Source organism: Sminthopsis crassicaudata, chromosome 3 (genome assembly GCF_048593235.1).
Source record: "Sminthopsis crassicaudata isolate SCR6 chromosome 3, ASM4859323v1, whole genome shotgun sequence".
NCBI classification, from domain to species: domain Eukaryota; kingdom Metazoa; phylum Chordata; class Mammalia; order Dasyuromorphia; family Dasyuridae; genus Sminthopsis; species Sminthopsis crassicaudata.
This window is the reverse complement of record NC_133619.1, coordinates 168,627,678-168,646,502: the sequence shown is the minus strand read 5'-3', so window position 1 is coordinate 168,646,502 and position 18,825 is coordinate 168,627,678. Positions and strand designations below refer to the sequence as shown.

Genomic DNA, 18,825 nt, shown 5'->3' with positions numbered 1-18,825 from the left:
TGAAATCTCAGATCATCCAGTCTAATCCACTATGTCTATGAGAAAACAAAGGCCAATTGAGGTAATATGACTTTCTAGTATCACTCAATGGATGCTGTAACTGGGACTAGTTTATACTTTTTGTACTTTTTCTTTGTTCTTTTTCAAATCCTTAAATGTTACATAATCCAAATTGATTCTTTCCCCACTTATGCTCAAAGTTTACCGTATAAATATTTCTTTCCTTTTTAAAGTAGTATAGGAATGTATTTAGTTTATTCCCAATACATCTTGAAATATGGTACTGTGAAGAGACTACATTTTTTCAAAGGCAGAAATATGAGCATCAGTGTGTCTTTTAAAAATGATAATTCAGACATCTTTTGAAAAAAAAAAAGCCCTCTTTCAGGGGAACTAGATGGCTCAGTGGATAGAATAAAGGCCCTGAATTCAGGAGGACCTAAGTTCAAATTCAATCTCAGACACTTAACAGTTACTAGCTGTATGACTCTGGGCAAATTGCAGAAAGGAAGGAAGGAAGGAAGAAAGAAACAAAGAAAGGAAGGAAGGAAGAAGGAAGGAAGAAAGGAAGAAGGAAGGAAGGAAGGAAGAAGGAAGGAAGGAAGGAAAAAGGAAGGAAGAAGGGAAGGAAGGAAGGAAGGAAGGAAGGAAGGAAGGAAGGAAGGAAGGAAGGAAGGAAGGGAGGGAGGGAGGGAGGAAGGAAGGAAGGAAGAAGGAAGGAAGGAAGGAAGGAAGGAAGGAAGGAAGAAAGAAATAAAGAAAGAATGTCCTCTGATTGGTTTGTTATGGAATGAAAGTGACTTAAGGACCTCATAGCTATGCCAGTAGAATACATACATACTCTGTTCTGACATGTTTTACCATGCTGGAAAACCTTCATTTTGGGGCAGGGACCATAGGCTATGGTCTCTGTTAGCTGATGACCAGTCACTAAGCTAATTATAATGAGATTCATTACCAAAAGTGATAATTTTTAAAATCACTAGATAAATATATTATGTGCATTTTATATACATTTTGTTTATGTATTTATTTAACTATATTATATACATATATGTATGTGAATCTAGTAAATACACTAACTAAATTATGCCCTTGCTTAGATTCTTACTATAAATGATATCATAAGGTAGAGACTAAACAGATCTGACTAAATAGATCAACTGACATAACATTTAAGGATTCAGATTCATTTTCATATCATGAACCATTAGAATAGGACTTTAAAAAGATGTCAAGTTATTTTAAAAAAGATTTGCAGATGCTGAAGTCTCAGGTCCTTTTGAGGAGACATATAAAGGGGATTCCAGGAATTTTCTGGTCCTCTTATATTGAAGTGTTTGCAGTGAGTATAAGGAAACAAAAGTCTCCATAAAGATTATTAAACTTTATGCATAAGATCTCATCTAGGAAAGGACATGGAAATACATAAATAGATACAAACTTAATAATTAAGTTAATGAATAGTTTAGTATTTGGAGAATTCATTGTGAAGGTGGACGTAAGGGATGAAAATTTTTCCAGAAGAAAGTTCTTGAGATTGAGAAGTAAAAGCTTAATAATTTTATTAAGGTATTAATAAATACTGATCCCTCTTCAGTGTTTTTTGTAAGAAAAATAATTTTTATAACAATGATGCTATAGTACAAATTATTCTCCTAATTTTTCTCACTCCACACTGAATCAGTTTATACAAGTCTTCTCAGAACTTTCTAAATCATCTCTTATGATGATTTCTTATCAGCATGCATTTCTATTCATATACCATATTTTTCTCCCCTCAAGACTGAGTGTACCTAACTCACTAAAGCTGAAAGTACAGGGGCTACTTATATACTTGATCCTGTTACAAATTGGCATAAAAGCTTTGACTTGCACTATTTCTGACCTGGGCTGATTCTAGTCTTCCTTAGGCAAATAGTATCTCTCTCTATCTCTGTTCTCTGGGTCTCACCATATTAACACTAAGCCTAGGAGATTTGTCAGCCTCCAACTGGTGGATGCCCTCTTATTTTTTCTTTGCTACTGCAAAAAATAGAATTGCTATAAGTATTTTTGCCCCTATTAGACCCTTTCCTATTTTTAAAAATCTATATAGGCTATAGGTCTAGTAGAGATATCATTGGGTCAAAGTGAATCCTCAGTTTGGAAACTCTTTGGACATAGTTCCACATTGTTCCTTGAAGAGCTGTATGAATTAACAGCTCTACCAACCATGCAGCAGTGTGTCTGTTTTCCCATAATCCTTCCAAAGTTTGTCATTTTTCCTTTTATGTCAACTTTGCAATCTGATGATCATGAGACAGGACCTCAAAGTTGCTTTTAATTTGTATGTCTCTCTGATTATTAGTGATTTGGAGATTTTAAAAATCCAGCTACTTATAGTTTACATTTTTTTTTGAGAACTGTGTTTTTATACCAAATGGTTACTTTAGCATAATCATCATTCCATACAACTCATTATGGCACTTATTTGCATCATTTTTCCAATACTGCACAATTTTAGAGCTGGAGGACACAATTATATTGCTGGTATGAAATTTAAGTTTAGCTCAGGAAATGATAAACATGAGCTGAATCTGATGTAAAAGATGGTTCATCTCCTCTGTGCAACCAGAGAACATGTGTTCCTTCGGGCGAGAGGGGAGAAATGAATGGAAAATTCCTTGCTCTTCAAATTCAGAATCTAGTGCAAAGAAAAACTGCCAAATAGATAAACTTGTGGAGAAGACATAGGCAGAAATGCATTTCTTAACATCACTTTGGCCCATTATTTTTAGATGTTTGAGGGATTATGCTTGTCTGGATCAGTATCATCAAAGAGTATTTATCAAGTGCTAAGATTATTAAATTACCACTGGAGAATATTGCAAGTGACTTTTCTGTAGCAGTAACAGGAGAGCCATGTTTCTATTACAAAGCCTTTTATTCCATCTAAAATTATCAGAGATGTTTTTTGAGGAGGTATTTTGTATTTTGATCTATTGCCTATTCATTTAGGCTACAGAATATTATGGCAAGTAGGACAATCAGCTGCTTTAGGAATTTGTAAGTTTGGGGCATATATCTTATGTTTACCTAATTCGCCTATATTTTATAGTAGTCAAACATCTGTTGGTTAATTTGATTAACCTTATAAAATGCTATCTATGATTTCCTAGCTGACTACCATTTCTGGGAGAAACATATTGCTAATGATGAGAGTTCTAGATTTTTAGGAGTTTAAACTGAACAATTTCAAATGTCATAGTTTTCAAGTAATGTCAGCTATTCTCACAGAGATAGGATTTAACTGTTAACTGATTTTAAGTTGATTGGAATTAGTGGGATGTTAAGAGGTCCCATGGTACAGCTTACTGAATATTGATGAGACAGAATTTTGGCCTTCTTCCAATGTTAGCTATGACGTGGAGAAACGTTGTGCCATAATGTAAAGGGTGCTAGACTTTCGAAACAGGAAGAGCAGCTACAAACCTCTTCTGCAGGAACTGTCTCTGTGACTCTAACAAATCATTTGTTGTTTGCCTCTATTTCTCTACCTGTAAAATGTGAATAATAAATAACATGTACCTGGCAGGATTATCATGAGGATCAAAAGAAAGACTGAATATAAATTGATCTTTAAACTTCAAAGTGATATGCAAATGCCAGTTATTATTGTTTTTGTTTTTATTAGCACATTGCCATGTCAGTGTGACACTGCAAACTTCTAAGTGCTACCTGGAATATAAAAATGCAAATTATTCAAATATTATTTTCAAACCATTTGGGTACATGGGCAACACTGTTTCTGACACTAATGAAAGGACTGTGAAGTCCCTATCCCTATATCCATGTATATGTGGGTCTGTATGTTTGCAAATATATGATGACAGTATTCTTTCCTATATTTCCAAAGAACATACCATTGATTCATTGTCAATACTTGTCCTTTGTGCCAGTTTTCCAATAGAAATGTTGGCTAATGGAAAACTGGAGTTTCTTTCCTGGTCTTTGTGATCAGTAATATATTTTGGAAGTAGTAGAATATAGTCTTCTTAGTCAGTTACCTGATCCACATGGGTTACTGAATTATTGCTATATAATAAGCAGTAGTATGACTTAATCAATATACAGTTTGGTATTTTGACTACAAGAATTTTAGAATTCGGAGAGCTTTTAGAATTTGGAGAGATTTTACAGTTCATCTCACTTCACAATGTAATTTTACTCATGAGCAAGACAAGACCAAAGAATGAATAATTTATTCAAAATCATAGAGCCATTCTTTCCATCACATCATATTGCCTCTCTGCTGTTATTAATTAATCAGTAAGGATTTGTTCAGCATGCAGTCCAGCATCATGTAAGGAATTATGGATATTACAAGAAATATATTTGTATATGTTCCTTATCTCAAAAGTATTAATATCTTATTTAGAAAATAAGATAAACATATCTGAAACAACAGTGAATCATATGAAATAATAGATATTTATTATATATTAAAATACTAAATTTTGTAATAAAATATTTCAGCAATATGAATTCAGGACAGTTGTTTAGAGGAGGGGGGGTCTTAATGAGATATCTTGAGTAAATGGTTAAAGTTTGAATATGTGGAGAGAGAGAATAAGATAACTAAATGGGCAAAAACAGAGACACCAAGCCAGGCAGAGGAATGCTTAGGAACCAGTATGACCTAAGGTAAAGTACCAGTAGGGAATGGTTTAACAAGTATTTAACAAGTATTTATTAAATTCTTACTATGTACTAGCCACTTAAACAACAAAATAGAAACAGGCCTTGCTCTCAAGGAATGCACTTTTGTATTTGACTTAGTTGAAGATGTGATATGAAATATTGTTTAAGAGATTCATCAAGTAACTTGTGTGCAGGATAGATTGGAAGGGAGAAAAGTTCAGGTAGAAGAGACCATATAAGAGACTATTATAATTCAGACATGAAATGCTGAGGTTCTAGTGTATATGGCTCAAGGGATGGACAGAAAGGTAGAGCTATGATAAACATTTCAAGAAAAAAAATTCTGATTAACATCTAAATGACTAGGTGACAAAAATGGTGGACTCATTGACAGAAATAGTTGATCATACTTTTCTAATTTTTGTTAAAAGGGATGATATGAAATTTTAAAAAAATTGTAAAATTACTTTGAATGCAGCTAAATAAACGTTGCGGAATATCATGATTGGATATGCAGGTTTACTCTGATGGTGGACATTGTGCTTTTGATAACCATCTCTTGTATCAAGCTGAAAAACATTTTAAGATAGTTGAGTTTTTTCTTTGAGTTTCAGTATAAATTCCAAATTTAACTCAGTGTTATGGCCAAGCTGGCAATTATCCTTATATAGTGTTATGTTAGCACTATGTTGGTAGAGTTGTGTGAGTCTTTTTGTCTTTTCTAGTTTCTAAAATACTGACACATTTTCTGTAAACCATTGTAAATCTTGGGAGGAACTCAAGGATTGTGTACTTTTTGTCATTCTTAAGAATTTGAAAAACTTTTAGTAACAAATTCAACAAGGAGCTTTGAGATAACGTCTCTGACACAACTTTCTTGGTGTGTGGGAGTTGGAGGGGGACACTTTAAAACAAGAACAGAATATCCTTCTTATGTCCATTTTTTATGTTATTTTGTTCTGGAAGAGAATTCATTTCCTACTAGATTTAAAGAATTTTGATTTTAATGGATACAAGATGATACATTACTGAAATTATCACTATACATAAATAACATTTGATTCTTATTTTTCCTCTCTCTTGAAAAATCTTATCCCAGATAAGCCAAGTGATAATGTCAGTAATGCAGTTCATATTTGCTGTTTGAGGGAAATTCTGTAGTTTTATATGGAACTCAAGGGATTTTAGCAGCAGTCCTTTACTCAAATATGGCTAAATATTTTGAAATAGAGATGGATATAAAACAACTAGACATGTAATTAAGTTATAATCATTGCTACTGTAAAAATGATATATTTGTAAAATGATTTTGCCCAACTTTATAGTACTAAATAAATGCTATTTATGACAATGAAGATGTTTGTGGTTATACCAGAAATTCGAGTCAGAACAAAATCACTAGTATTTGGTTAAAGTAGTATCCTGGGATAGGATAAAATTATCATTCTAATAACCAACATTTTTTAAACTGCTTTAAGGTTTACTGAGTTTAATGCATATATCATCTCAAGTGCTCTTTCACAACAGTATCGTTAGCAGGTGTTATTGTCCCCCATATAAGAAAGCTGAGACTAAGAAAAGTTAAATGACACAATTATTAAGCATCTAAGGCAGTATTTGAACTTGGGTTTTTCCTGACTCTAAGGTCTATATGCTGTCTATTCTGCCACATAGAAACCTCTTAATTTTAATTCAATATTTATTCAGTGCTTCTGTCAAGGTACTTTGCTAAGTCCTGAGAATACAAAAATGAAAAAAAAATACAGGTTTTCCATTTAAGAATCTTAATATAATATTTGGATGGGGAATTGATTCTCACGCAAACGAGTATAAGACAATACTATAAGTACAAAGGAAAATTTGGAGAAGGAGCTATCACTTTTTTGCTGGGTGGGGGAGAAGAGGAAGTGAAACAGAGTAGCAATAATGAACTAATTTACTTGCCAGTTTTCATTAATTTTTTGCCATCTAATATGGTGACATAGTTAAAATTTTTTTTAAATTAAGATGATCATGGGTTTTCCAGATTACTTGATTAAGCTGAAAAAAAAAAGTCTAACTCTAAAGAGTTGAAATCCTTTTAAGACCAACATGTCAGACTTTGTTTCACATATTTGGGGATAAGATTGAACTTGCTATGTGATCTTGGGCAAATCACTTGACCTCTCAGTCTCAGAGCCACCATTTTTAAGATGACAATGTTAGACAAGGCAGTGTTGATTACCTGTTCAAGATTTGAAATGCTTTGATTTCTACAATTACTTGGGCATGCTACTTAAAAGCTGTCTATAAAAATCAGGTCAAAACAAATTTATATTGTGTGAGCAAGAACTTTTATGGTTGTGGGATTTACTCTTTCATTCATTTTTCAGGATTTTTCTTTTCTTTATAATACAAGCATGGATTTGTTCTTCATTTTTGGTGGAATAAATGGTGACTTTGTGATGGATTCAAGAATTAGAAACTTTGGAATGTGACTTTAAGATTTTGTGGGATCTTTCAAAATTATTTTACTTTTGACCTTTATGTGAAATTAAAAGATGGTCATTTCTGTAGATTTTTATGCTGTATGCATTTATTATGTGCATCAATACAGAGTATAGCTGTAAACACATTGATTTCCATAGTTTTTAGTCTTGAATAAAATAGTACCTAATTTTTATTTTTAAGCCTCTCTTGAAAAATCACTAAATGTTCAAAGATTTAAGGATGGTGGTCATTAGTTAGAAATGTCTTGGTGAATAAAGAGAAAGTCTGAAATAAAAAAGGGTTTTTAGCAATATTAATAGCATGTATGTGTGTATAGTAATGAATCAGTGAAATGATATAAAAAAGTAGATAATACTTATGAAGACTAAAATAGTTTTGTGTGAAAGTTTTCTGATTGGGATTATTCATTTGTTGAAGGTTACAAGAAAAATATGGAGACAAATTGAAAAAGTAATAATATATAGTTCATTCTCATGTACTGGTCAAGGGAAAGAGAATGGTAACTTTTAGGAAATAAAGGAGGCGTTTAACTTATTTGTAATCTTAAGAAAGTAGTACTTAGGTGGCTCAGTGGATGGAGTGCCAGATGTGGATTCAGGAAGACATCTTCCTAGGTTCAAATCTGGCCTCAGACACTCATAGGGTGTGTGATCCTGGGTAATTTACTTAACTCTGCTTGCTTCAGTTTCCTTATCTGTAACATGACCTGGAGAAGGAAATGGCAAACCACTCTCATATCTTTGCCAAGAAAAGTCCTAAATGGGGTCACAAAAAGTTGGACATGACTGACTAACGATATAATTTGATAATGCTGAGAAGTAAAAAGTGGTCCTAAAAAAGAAAAAGTCGTTTCATAGATGCTCCAAAGTGGTACATTGGAGGCTGAAACAATCATAAGGCCTGGAGTTAGAAAGGATTATCTAGTCCAGTCCCTTAATTTCACAAATGAAGAAATTAAGGATTAAGAGATTATGTAGGTAATCATTTACTGTGTTGAGATTTAGAACTAGGCTCTTAACCTCTAAATATAATAATCTTTCTCTGCTATACCTTTCTACCTTAATATATGGGGCATCTGGTGTGAGATTAGAGATAGATTCTGTTTTAGGAGTTGTTTGCATAGAGTGTAATCTCACGGGAACTGAAATTTCTAAGTGAGTGAGTAAAGAGAGAGGAAAGATTATAGGATAGAGTCTTAGGGGATGCCTGCACTTAATCATGGCAGAATGATGGTAAGCCTGGAAATGAGACATTGAGAAGTAGTTGCTATGGGTTTAAAGGCCTGGATATGTTTCTCATAAATTTATTTTAGAAGAAAATCATACCTGTAACATAATGTAGATGAAATTATTAGAATATAGGACAATTTAGCATTTAGAATTGCACACAAGCTAAATATATGGATAGATGTAAACACTAATAAAATATATATGTCCAATTTGTTAGGAAGAGGAAGCTTGGCATAAAACAAAGCTATATTATAAAAAGATACCAGGAGGAGGTCAAGTTGATATGTGGTTGAAAGACAAAGGAAGACAAGTCAGGGTTAAACTGGAAGAAAAGTTAGAGATAATTAAGTAGTCTTTGAAAACTAAAGGAAAAAAAGAAGCAAGCAAGAAATAAAGGAAATGAAATTTCCTTCTAAAAGTACTATGCCAAAGATAAAGCAGAAAATGAATGGATCAAAGTAATCCTATGAATGGCAGAAGGCACAATCAAGCTTTCAATAAAAGGAATCATTTCTGGAATGCTTATTTTGCTCACTAATTTTATGTAAACCTCTTTGCTCCTTAGCAGAAATTTTCTTGTAGAAGGGGAATAAATGACATTAGTCTGCTGTATTAGATTGTTAGAATGTATAAGAAAAAAATAGAGGAGAAAAGCAGGAGTGGGATAATCTTACCACTTGAATCCACATACAGAAAACTATAGGAGTATTTATCACAAAAATGAGCAGATATTAAACTCCAGATTTCCCAGTAAAATGAAGAAATATGATTTCTGAAGAAATGAATATGAAGAAAATATTTATTACATTTTCTTTTTTATAAGCTTTTTTCTTTGTCTCTCGCACTCCTCTCAATTGAATAAAAAAAGATAAAGAAACTTCTCATAGTAAATAGTAAAGATTTTCTCTTTTCAAAAGCAATGTGATTTTTTTTTTTGAAAAAAGGATAGTTTACATAAAAGAGTGTATTAGAAAGATTTTCAGTCGAGAGATAAAAGGAGTAGGTGATGCAAAGAAAAGAATGTGAAATGAAGGTCTTAAAGAAAAAGAAAGGTAGTTAATTGAGAATTTTCAGGGACCAAATGTGCAAAAATGATGAAATGATTCAATAAGCATTGCAGGATTCTCAGTTGCATGCAATTTTATGGGACTGCAAAATGATATGGGAATTCAATAAAGAAAAGATATAAGTAAAAAGGTGTGAGGCAAAGACATTTCTATTTTGTGGGTCCTCTACTAATTAATACACTGGGGTACCATCATAATATGGGTTATTTGAAAATTCATCCATTCATATCCAAAATATTTATTAAGTACTGTGCTTTGTGCTGAAGAGATGAATTTGACACATTCAAAAATGGTCAATAAAAATAAAAGACGTGTTTAAATATTTCTTGAAGTAGGTTATATTGAAAAAAGGTATAAACTAGGACTTTAAATTTTTTAATTGATATATATTTTTTGAAACTTCTTTTATTTCTGAATATATTTTCCACACTGTTCTATCCATCAAGTCTCTTGTAATAAAGAACAAAAAAGAATGGGAAAAAAAGAAACTCAGAAAAACTAAATTTAACAATAAATGAAATGTTCTGCTCACGTAGCCCCCCATCTCTCCAAAGAAAGTGCATAGTGGGGCAGCTAGGTGGCACAGTAGTTAGAGTACCAGCCTGAAGTCAAGAGAATTTGAGTTCAAATCTAACTTCTATCAACACTTCCTAGCTGTATGACCCTGGGCAAGTTAGTTAACCTCAATTGAATCAGGGAAAAAAAAAAAGGCTTAGGGGGTGACTTTTCTGGGACCAAGGTTAGCCATTGAAACTACAAAGTATTTGATTTCTTTGTGTGTGTGTGTGTTTTTTCCTTTAAGGAATGTGTTGGTGGTTATTCTTTTAAATGAGTTTGGTCTTGATATTTGATATTTACAACACAATGGTATCTAATTTAATAAAAATTGAAATGTGTTCAGATTCAAGAAAAAATAATGTAAATTTTAAAAGAATTTTTATATGAATACATAAATGACAATATACAAACTTCAAAAATTACTCTATTAATACTCATCTTCTAAATAGATAATTAAAATTCAACTCTAATATTTGTAATGATTATTTTGACTATGTTTGAGTTCTGTGTAAGCTAATTGGAATTGTTGAAAAATGCATTCTTATTGACTTTGTATTTGCTTCCAAAGCCAAGATTTCCAAAGAACTACCATATTGCCTGTTGAAAAACATTGGGGGTGGGTGTCATAATAATGAGTAATTGCAATAGTTTGGCAGCTGTGGTGAGAATTAGACTTGAGAGAAGTAGGAATTCCTGAGGGATCTGAGTGGGGTTCATCAACATCTATAGTAATTGGATGAGACAGCTTTCTGGAACAAAAATGACTGAACATTTAGGTCAACAATACAAACAAGTCCACAGATGTGGGGTTGAGTCCTGTTCTACTCTTTCACAATTTAGGGCACAATGACCTGTCATTACACAGTGTCCTGTACTCCATACAGAAATAATACAAAAGTTTTAGCATTTAAGAGAAATAGAAGCAACAATTTAAGATTTAAAAGTTCTGTAATAGCGAAATTTACATCTCCAGATATTTTAAAATATAAAAGTAAACTTGTAGTTAAAATCAGTAATACAAAATCAATAATATTTGAAGAAAACTTAACATCGGGCTTTCATTCAAAAAGCATTTCTAATGATCCTATAATATTACACTTATAACTCTTGACAAATCATGTCTAATAAAGACATAGGATACATGTTAAAACAAATATACTCTTCTTATTTTGATACTTGTGAATTGTAAGATTCAATGGTGGTTTAGCAGAAAAGCATATATATTGCAAGTTTGGAGACCTGGGTTCTAGTCCTGACTTTGGCATTGTTTAACTGTGTGGACAAAGGCAGGTTAATTCTCCTTTCTGGAGTTTTCTTGTCTGTAAAATAAAGAAATTGAATGAGATGATTTCCAAAGTTCCTTCTAGCTCTAAAATCCCACAATCTAACCAACTAGAAGTTGTTATATGGATTTAATATTTAGCCATAATAATGTTGCAGAAGGAGTGATGGAGAAATGAGACAAGCAATTATATTCTAACAAATTACTGATGATCTTGTCAATAAAAGAATGAACTTATACTTAGAAAGGTCCAACCACATTTTACCACTTCTTTATCATGGGCTATATTTAATGACTATTTCCTAAATGTTAAAATAAGAAATTGTGGTATCATAAGAAGCTTGGCTCAAGTCCCATTTCTGACAAATACTAGTTGTTATGACTCTGCAAGCTATTCAATTTCTTATTATTTTATGAAGTACCTAAAACAATAAATTGTAGAGGGAGGAAGGGAAAAAATGAGAGGGAGAGAGGAGAAGGGGAAAAGAACAAATATAATAAGAATAGTTTGCTGAGTTTTTTTTCTCTTTATCTTCTATTCACTTCTTTTCTTCTTTCTTTTTCCTTTCTTCTCCTCCTCTTCCTCAACTTTCCTCCTCTCCTCCTCCTCTTCCTCATCCTTGTCCTCCTCTTCTTCCTCCTTCTCTTCTTCCCCTCCTCCTCTTCTACCTCTTCTTTCTTTTCTCTGTCTCTGTCTCTCTGTCTCTTTCTATTTGTCTCTGTCTCTGTCTCTTTTTCTCCCACCCCCCACTCCCGACAATCCAGGGCCTTCATTTCATGGGAATGAACATTCTGTTGGCTGTTGCTTTTTCAGCCTTCTATATACAGATGGCTGTGCAGACTCAAAGGATTGCTGTGAAAGATTTGCTTTTCTTTCTTGAAGAGTGAGTGGGAGACTGTGGCTACCATCCAAGGCATTCTGGAACAGAATGCATTTTTAGGCCCCTGTTACTGGAGTGCTAAAGGAATCTGAAAAAGAAAGACAGCAAAAAAGGTTGTGGCCATCTTTTGTTGAAGCAGATTGGACAACAACGTAATTCTGTGATTATCTGGAGATATGACTTAATATTTTTATGTTTATTATGAAAAACTCACCTTCTCTTTAACATCCTTCATACCTTTATTAAGGTGCTGAACAATATACTATGAAAATCATTGAAGAGCTAATCTTTAGGACTAGAATGAGTTGTCACATTTTGGAAAGAATGTTATTGGGTCAGATTATCTTGGCACAGCTTCCTGTTGAATTTGCAGTCTCTATTGACTTGAAAATTAAGCTTTAGGTAATTAAAACTTAAAACTGCACTATGACTTTTGGGACACTCTGGATGTGCTATTAAGATTTATGATTGCTGAACCAATCAGTCAATTTTTCTGTACTTTCAAGGTCTGATTTTCTTCATGGGACATTCCCTTCATAGATTAGCCTGTTACTTAGTAGATAGTATTTGAGATATAGCTGAAGTCAAAAATTCACCCTATAGGCAAACTAATCAATCAGTAAAATGAAAAAAAATTGAGTATTCATGAAGCAAGTGGAAATGTGAATATATAATATACAAAAATAAACTTTTGAAAGTTATTCTTAACCACTGAAAGTTAAGCAGGCCTTCCTATTGTTCTACCTCCATAAATTTATTGCGAATCTAAGGGATAGTCAATTTAACTTTAACTCAGGAAGTCTATTTTTGCCTAGAACAGTAAATTGTTATAACATTAAATCTTAACATTTCTTGGCTGATTGTTCTTCCCTCATTAAAATGGAATGCACATCTATCTAAATTATGAATTTGTTAGTATGAATGGAATAAATGGATTTTTAAAAAAGCATTTGATGGAACATTTCCCTTTAAATGAATACAAATTATGTTATATTTACAATGGCCTTTTTCCTCTGGTTTCAGAGAGTGTAAGTGATTTTCGTTGGGTCACGTACACCAATGTATTAGAGGTGAGTCTTGAACCAACATTGTACAGCCTCAGAAGCCAAATTCCCATATTGCAGCTCTGCAGTTTAATTAATAAAGCAATGATTATACACTTGAAATTATAAAAGCACCTCTAAGAAGACCATATATCTCTTTTTGAAATATGGGCTATTGGTGAATAAAAGTGTGAAGGATTAGTAAGTGGAACTCCTGACAAAAATTTCATGAAGTGAATCAGAATAGGAGATGGTCGTTGAAAAATGAGCTAGAAAGCTAGCCTCAAAATCAGAATTCTTGGATTCATGTAGTGCTGTCTGTGTTAGCCTGGACAAAGCACTTAAACTTTCAGTAATCTAGACATATCTCTAAAACCATTTGTTGCAGTATGTAGGCCTGAATTAATAGAGGGAGTTCCCTCACCTGCTTCACTTAAGAGTAAATCACATTCAAGTCAAGACATGTCACTGGTTCTCTTCATGAACTAAGGAAGAAGGAGGAGCTTCTCTACCTAAAGTAACGACATCAGTCTAATAGCTATCCATTATACACTATCATACAACTCAATAGAAAAAAAAAAAAAAAACAGAAAAATTTGAGACAATTTGCTGACAAAACATTTTTGAGTTAGCTATTGTGAACTTAAAATAAGAGCTGCGTGCCATTAGTTAATTCTCAGATAGTATAAAAGAAAGGGAGAAAAAAATTAGCCTTAAAAAATCTCACTAAGGCTATTGTTAAAAACACAGGTGAAATTTCTGTACAAACAATATGTCTAAATAAGTTCTCTCATCCATAAATTCCTTAATTTCTTTTTATATACTTGTAACCTCCTTAAAATAAAATGCAATATGAAAACAATTACTAAATGACTTTGAACTGCAAGGTTATGGTATAAAAAGTTAAGAGTGAAGCTTCCCCTTCTCCACTAAATTGGCCAAAGAATTTATGCAAAATAAAAAAAAAACCCTCTCCCATATGGGTGTGGGTGTGAGTGTACATATATATGCAAAATGCTAAATAAAGGGAGCACAAATTTTGTCTCTGTTCTTCTTGACAAATGATCTTATATTTGTTAGATTTAATAATTTTAAAGTGCTGATTATCTTTTGTTATTGAGACTGTTCTTTGACCTAAAAGAGACTTCCTTTAAGATCACCTGAGATGCTAATGATAACATTTCTAAAGATGCTTTAATTTAAAAAATAATTCATAGGCAATAGTGGATATATTTATATGTCATTCATATTAGTTTTTATTTCTTTTCTCCTATTCTCTCTCTTAATTCACCTTCAAATGCCTTTTCAAAAATTATCCCTACATAGTAATAAAATTCCACCAATAATACTTTTTGTTACAAATAAAGAAAAAAAATCAAAGGATGAAAATATCGTTCAATATCTAATGATCACCTGTTCTTTATTTATTTGACAGAAAAGTGGAAAGTTCAAATTTGACGTGATCATAGTCAGTATTAATTTCCTAATTCCCTTGGATTAGTATTGAATGAATAACATATGATGTACCAAAAGAGTCTGAGGCTAACAGATCTCAAGTTTGGGAGTTCTGCGCTGTTGATGAACTGCCAGGAATAGGTAGCCTTACCTAAGGGCTTAACAGGTCTTGGTTGGAAATGGAGCAGGCCAAAGCTCCCCCCTCTGTCAGTAGGATGACTGGGAGTGAAAATAACTCTTGTATTAAATCCAGCCAGGACAAAATGGGCAGTTAAAAATTAACATTTGATGACTAATGACAATAATTTTGCTTTAAATGTTATTTAAAGAAAATGTTGTCAATACTATTTCTTATATATACCCTCTACATTGAACCAATCTATAATTCTCCTGGGGTCTGCTATGTGCTCTTATGATATGTAGTTGAGATATTATTGAATTTGAATGTAATGACATCAAAAATTGTGGATAAATGTGATATTATTCAGTGATATATATATATGTATATATAAACATACAAACATACATATATTTGTATATGTATATATATATATATATATATTTATTCCAATTAGGGTTTGATTCAGTTTGTTTACATGTTTTCACCTGTACCACAATGACTTTTTAACCTCTTTGATTCTGCTTGACTTTGCCATAAAGGAATAATATAAATTAAACAAATAATCTATAAATAAGCATATGAATATAAATGTTATAAATAAATAAGTTATTTCTTCTTTTTTAACTAACTTCATTCTGAATTCCTTTCACATTTTTATTCTTCTCTTACTATAACCTACTTTATATCATTATATATCTTTATACATAGATATTTCACATTGTGAGCAAAAATTTAGAAAGATACATTTACAGTTGCTCAATATTGTTGAATAGTTGGGAAGAACATGATTAGAACTCAAATGTCCTGGCAATCTGCCACTCATCTTTATAACATTTATATTTATATTTATAACATTGGGCAAGTCATGGATCACAAATATGCAATTCAGCCAACATTTATTAAATGCCTACCATGTACAGGAAACTTTAGTAGGTTTGGGAGATGCAACAAGAACAAATGAAAGAGTTCCTTCCTTCAGTTAAATTATATTCCACTGGCAAAAGACACAGAAATACAAATATACAAAAATAACTAAAGTACAAGGGAAATAGAAGAAGAAATTTGGGAGATCAAGGGAGTCTTCATGGAGCAGGTAGGCCTAGGATTGATCCTTGAAATAGATAAGGATGATGAGAAGTAGAGATGAGAAGGACTTGTAGGAATGCCCAGAGGTTGGAAGATGGTGTATTGAGTTTGAGAAATAGCTAAAGTTTGTCTGGAATTGAGGATAGTAGGGTCACCTATTTTGGAGTTGAAAGGAATCTTAGAAGCCAGCTAGTTCAACCTCTTCTTTTTATATTGTAGATGAGGAAACAGAAAAACTTGAATGACTTTGCCAAAGCCACAAAGTGACAGAGGCAAGATTTGAACTGAATGCCAAAATTCCTTTCAAAATACCATCACATGTAAGACCTTAAATGCCAGCCTATGGAGGTTTTTATTTTTTATTTTTTTACCTTGTAAGTGGTAGGAAGCTACTGAAGGTATTTTGAGCAGAAAAATGACATGATCAGACACGTGATTCAGAAATATTTCTTTTGTTATCTATCGAGGATGGATAAGAGGGAGAAGAGGCTTGAATTCTGAATTTGGAGAACAGTTTATAATTTATTTAACACTGAATTCCCCAATTGAATGGCCAGTGAAAGAAGTGTTAATATTAACAAAGAAAATGAGTCACATGACAATAAAAGCAAATCCATTTAAATTCAATCTTACTTCCTATTGTTAATTCTGTACTGGTTCATGGGACCCCCAGAAAGTTTAGTAGGTTATAGGGATAACTTTAGTGATTTAGTCTGCTGCAGGGCAAGCCCAGGGTTGTCTGAAAAGTACATTGATGTGAAAATTTGAAGCTCAGATTTGGCCCCACATTAGAACATAACTTCCTAAAGGTAGGATTTTGGTCAATGTGCCAGTCCACTGTTGTGTGCTGACTAAGTGCTAGGAAATTCCATGAATTATCCATTTGGTATTCTTGTCAATTAACTTGCAATCAAGTTGATCCTAGCATTGTTGTTTTTGTAAACTAGAAACAATTTTCTTAACTTATTTTTACTCACTGTTTTTTAAAGTAAGTGGAAAAATATGAGAGGGAAAAGGAATTAGAGAGGAAGTATGTCAGTATATCCTTAATGGTTAAAACAGATTTAACATAAATAGAACTTGGCCTCTGGAAGATTCATTAATCTATTGTTACTGTTTCTACAGTGTATTTATTTAGTTCCAGGGACAATCTCTAGTTCTTATTCCTAAACATGTTCAGTCTACCTTAGTCACTGCTTTGAAATTTTGCTGGGTAAAGCAGGGAAACATCTGTTTGATCTGGGTCAAGTACTTCTAAACACAACGAAAATTGCAGCTGTAATTCCCTTTGTTAGCCAGCAAGGGAAGAGTACTTTTGTCCTTAAAAAGATCTGGTTTTATTTTGGCAGCTCCTAAAATTGGGTCATAGTCATTTAACATGTCAGGGCATTGATGTATTAGTGTCTTCAGAACTTTTACCTCTTTGCTCTGGTATCCATTGGCCCCTTTGCTAAACAAGTTGAGTTCAGTCTGATGTTTGTCAGAATTCTTCTGCCCTGCAGTGGAATCTCAAGTTGTTCTTTGCTTTTGTTTGAAATTTTTGGATCATGCAATTTGACCTTTCTGGTGTAATCACTTCAGAAGCTCCCACAATGGCCCCTCGGGGTTACTATCATCTGGTGAGGCTGATTAGGAAATGCTCCAGGGCATCAGCTGCAGCAGAGAGAGCTGAGCTGGAATTTTCAAATCTGCCTTTTGACCCTCTACATTGAACCAGTCTACAATTCCCCAGAGGTCTGCTGTGTGCTCTTGTGATTTGTAATTAAGATAAAGAATTTGAATGTAATGACATATCAGAAATTGTGGATGACTGTGATATCTATCGATCTATATCTATATATCTATATAATTTTTTTCACTTAGAGTTTGATCAAGTTTGTTCAAATGCTTTCACCTGTATGTTGCAATGATCTTTTATCCATCTTGATTCTTGAATTTGCCATAAAGGAATAGTAGAAGATATATTACAAAGGATAACTATTTTTCATAATTCTAAATAGGTGCCGTTCATGTGTTCATAGGAATTGGTGCTAGAAGAGCTCTCAACTTCAAGAGATTGCCTAGTAGTCTACTTTGTACTTTCACAGCATCTCTGGTAGAAATTTCCTGTCCATCCACACATCTCCTGGGTGAATGATTCTTCTGATTGTCCTAATGGCCTCAAGTCTCTCCCTATCTTCCATTCTGTTGTTAGTGCTCTTTTTAGATCTGTCCATTTTGTTCCTATTTATTCAATAACTCCAGTGGCTTCTTAGTACTTCAAGGATCAAATATGAAATCCCCTGACATTTAAAGCCCTGAATGAATTGATCTCTTTTCCTACCTTTCCAATCTTCTCTTACTTTACTCCCTTTCTAGGAAGTTACGGTACCAGAGATACTGACCTCTTTATTGTCCTTCAGACATGACATTCCATCTCTGTCTCCTGACTCTGTGACCTTTACACAGGTGATACTCATTCATTTGGCATCATTGGGAAATGAGATGTCCTGGAAATGTGAATTTTCTAGGTAATTGAAACTTAGTTTCCTTTAAAGAATTAAACTGTTAAAAATCTATGAAATTTTTCTGAAATAAAATATACAATTTTCTGCCTTAAAAAAAGAAACAATATTCATATTATGCTATGAGTCCCTCAAGGGATATTGAGAAATTTAGGAATAATTGCTTCCAAATTAGTGACTCCTAACTCCTAGTCTTCTATAGTTCCTATTCTTATTTTCCATCTGTTATTACTTCCCCTAGCTGTCCATGGATAATATTCTGAACCCTTCATCCTCCTTTTTGCTATGCAATTTATTATAACCATGGAAGATTCAAAGTTTTTTGGAGGAAAATTAAAAAACAAAACTGATTAAATTGTTAACATTAATTGCATATATAACAGAAAAATTAATCAATTAAGTGAGGGTGATTTTACTTTTCATTTA

General features: G+C 32.9%; 1 protein-coding gene across 3 annotated transcripts in view; it reads left to right on the top strand.

Moving 5' to 3' along the window:
- COL4A1 (collagen type IV alpha 1 chain) overlaps positions 1 to 18,825 on the top strand; it is a 185,699-nt gene that overhangs the window by 23,244 nt on the left and 143,630 nt on the right. The gene's annotated exons all lie outside the window — the stretch shown is intronic.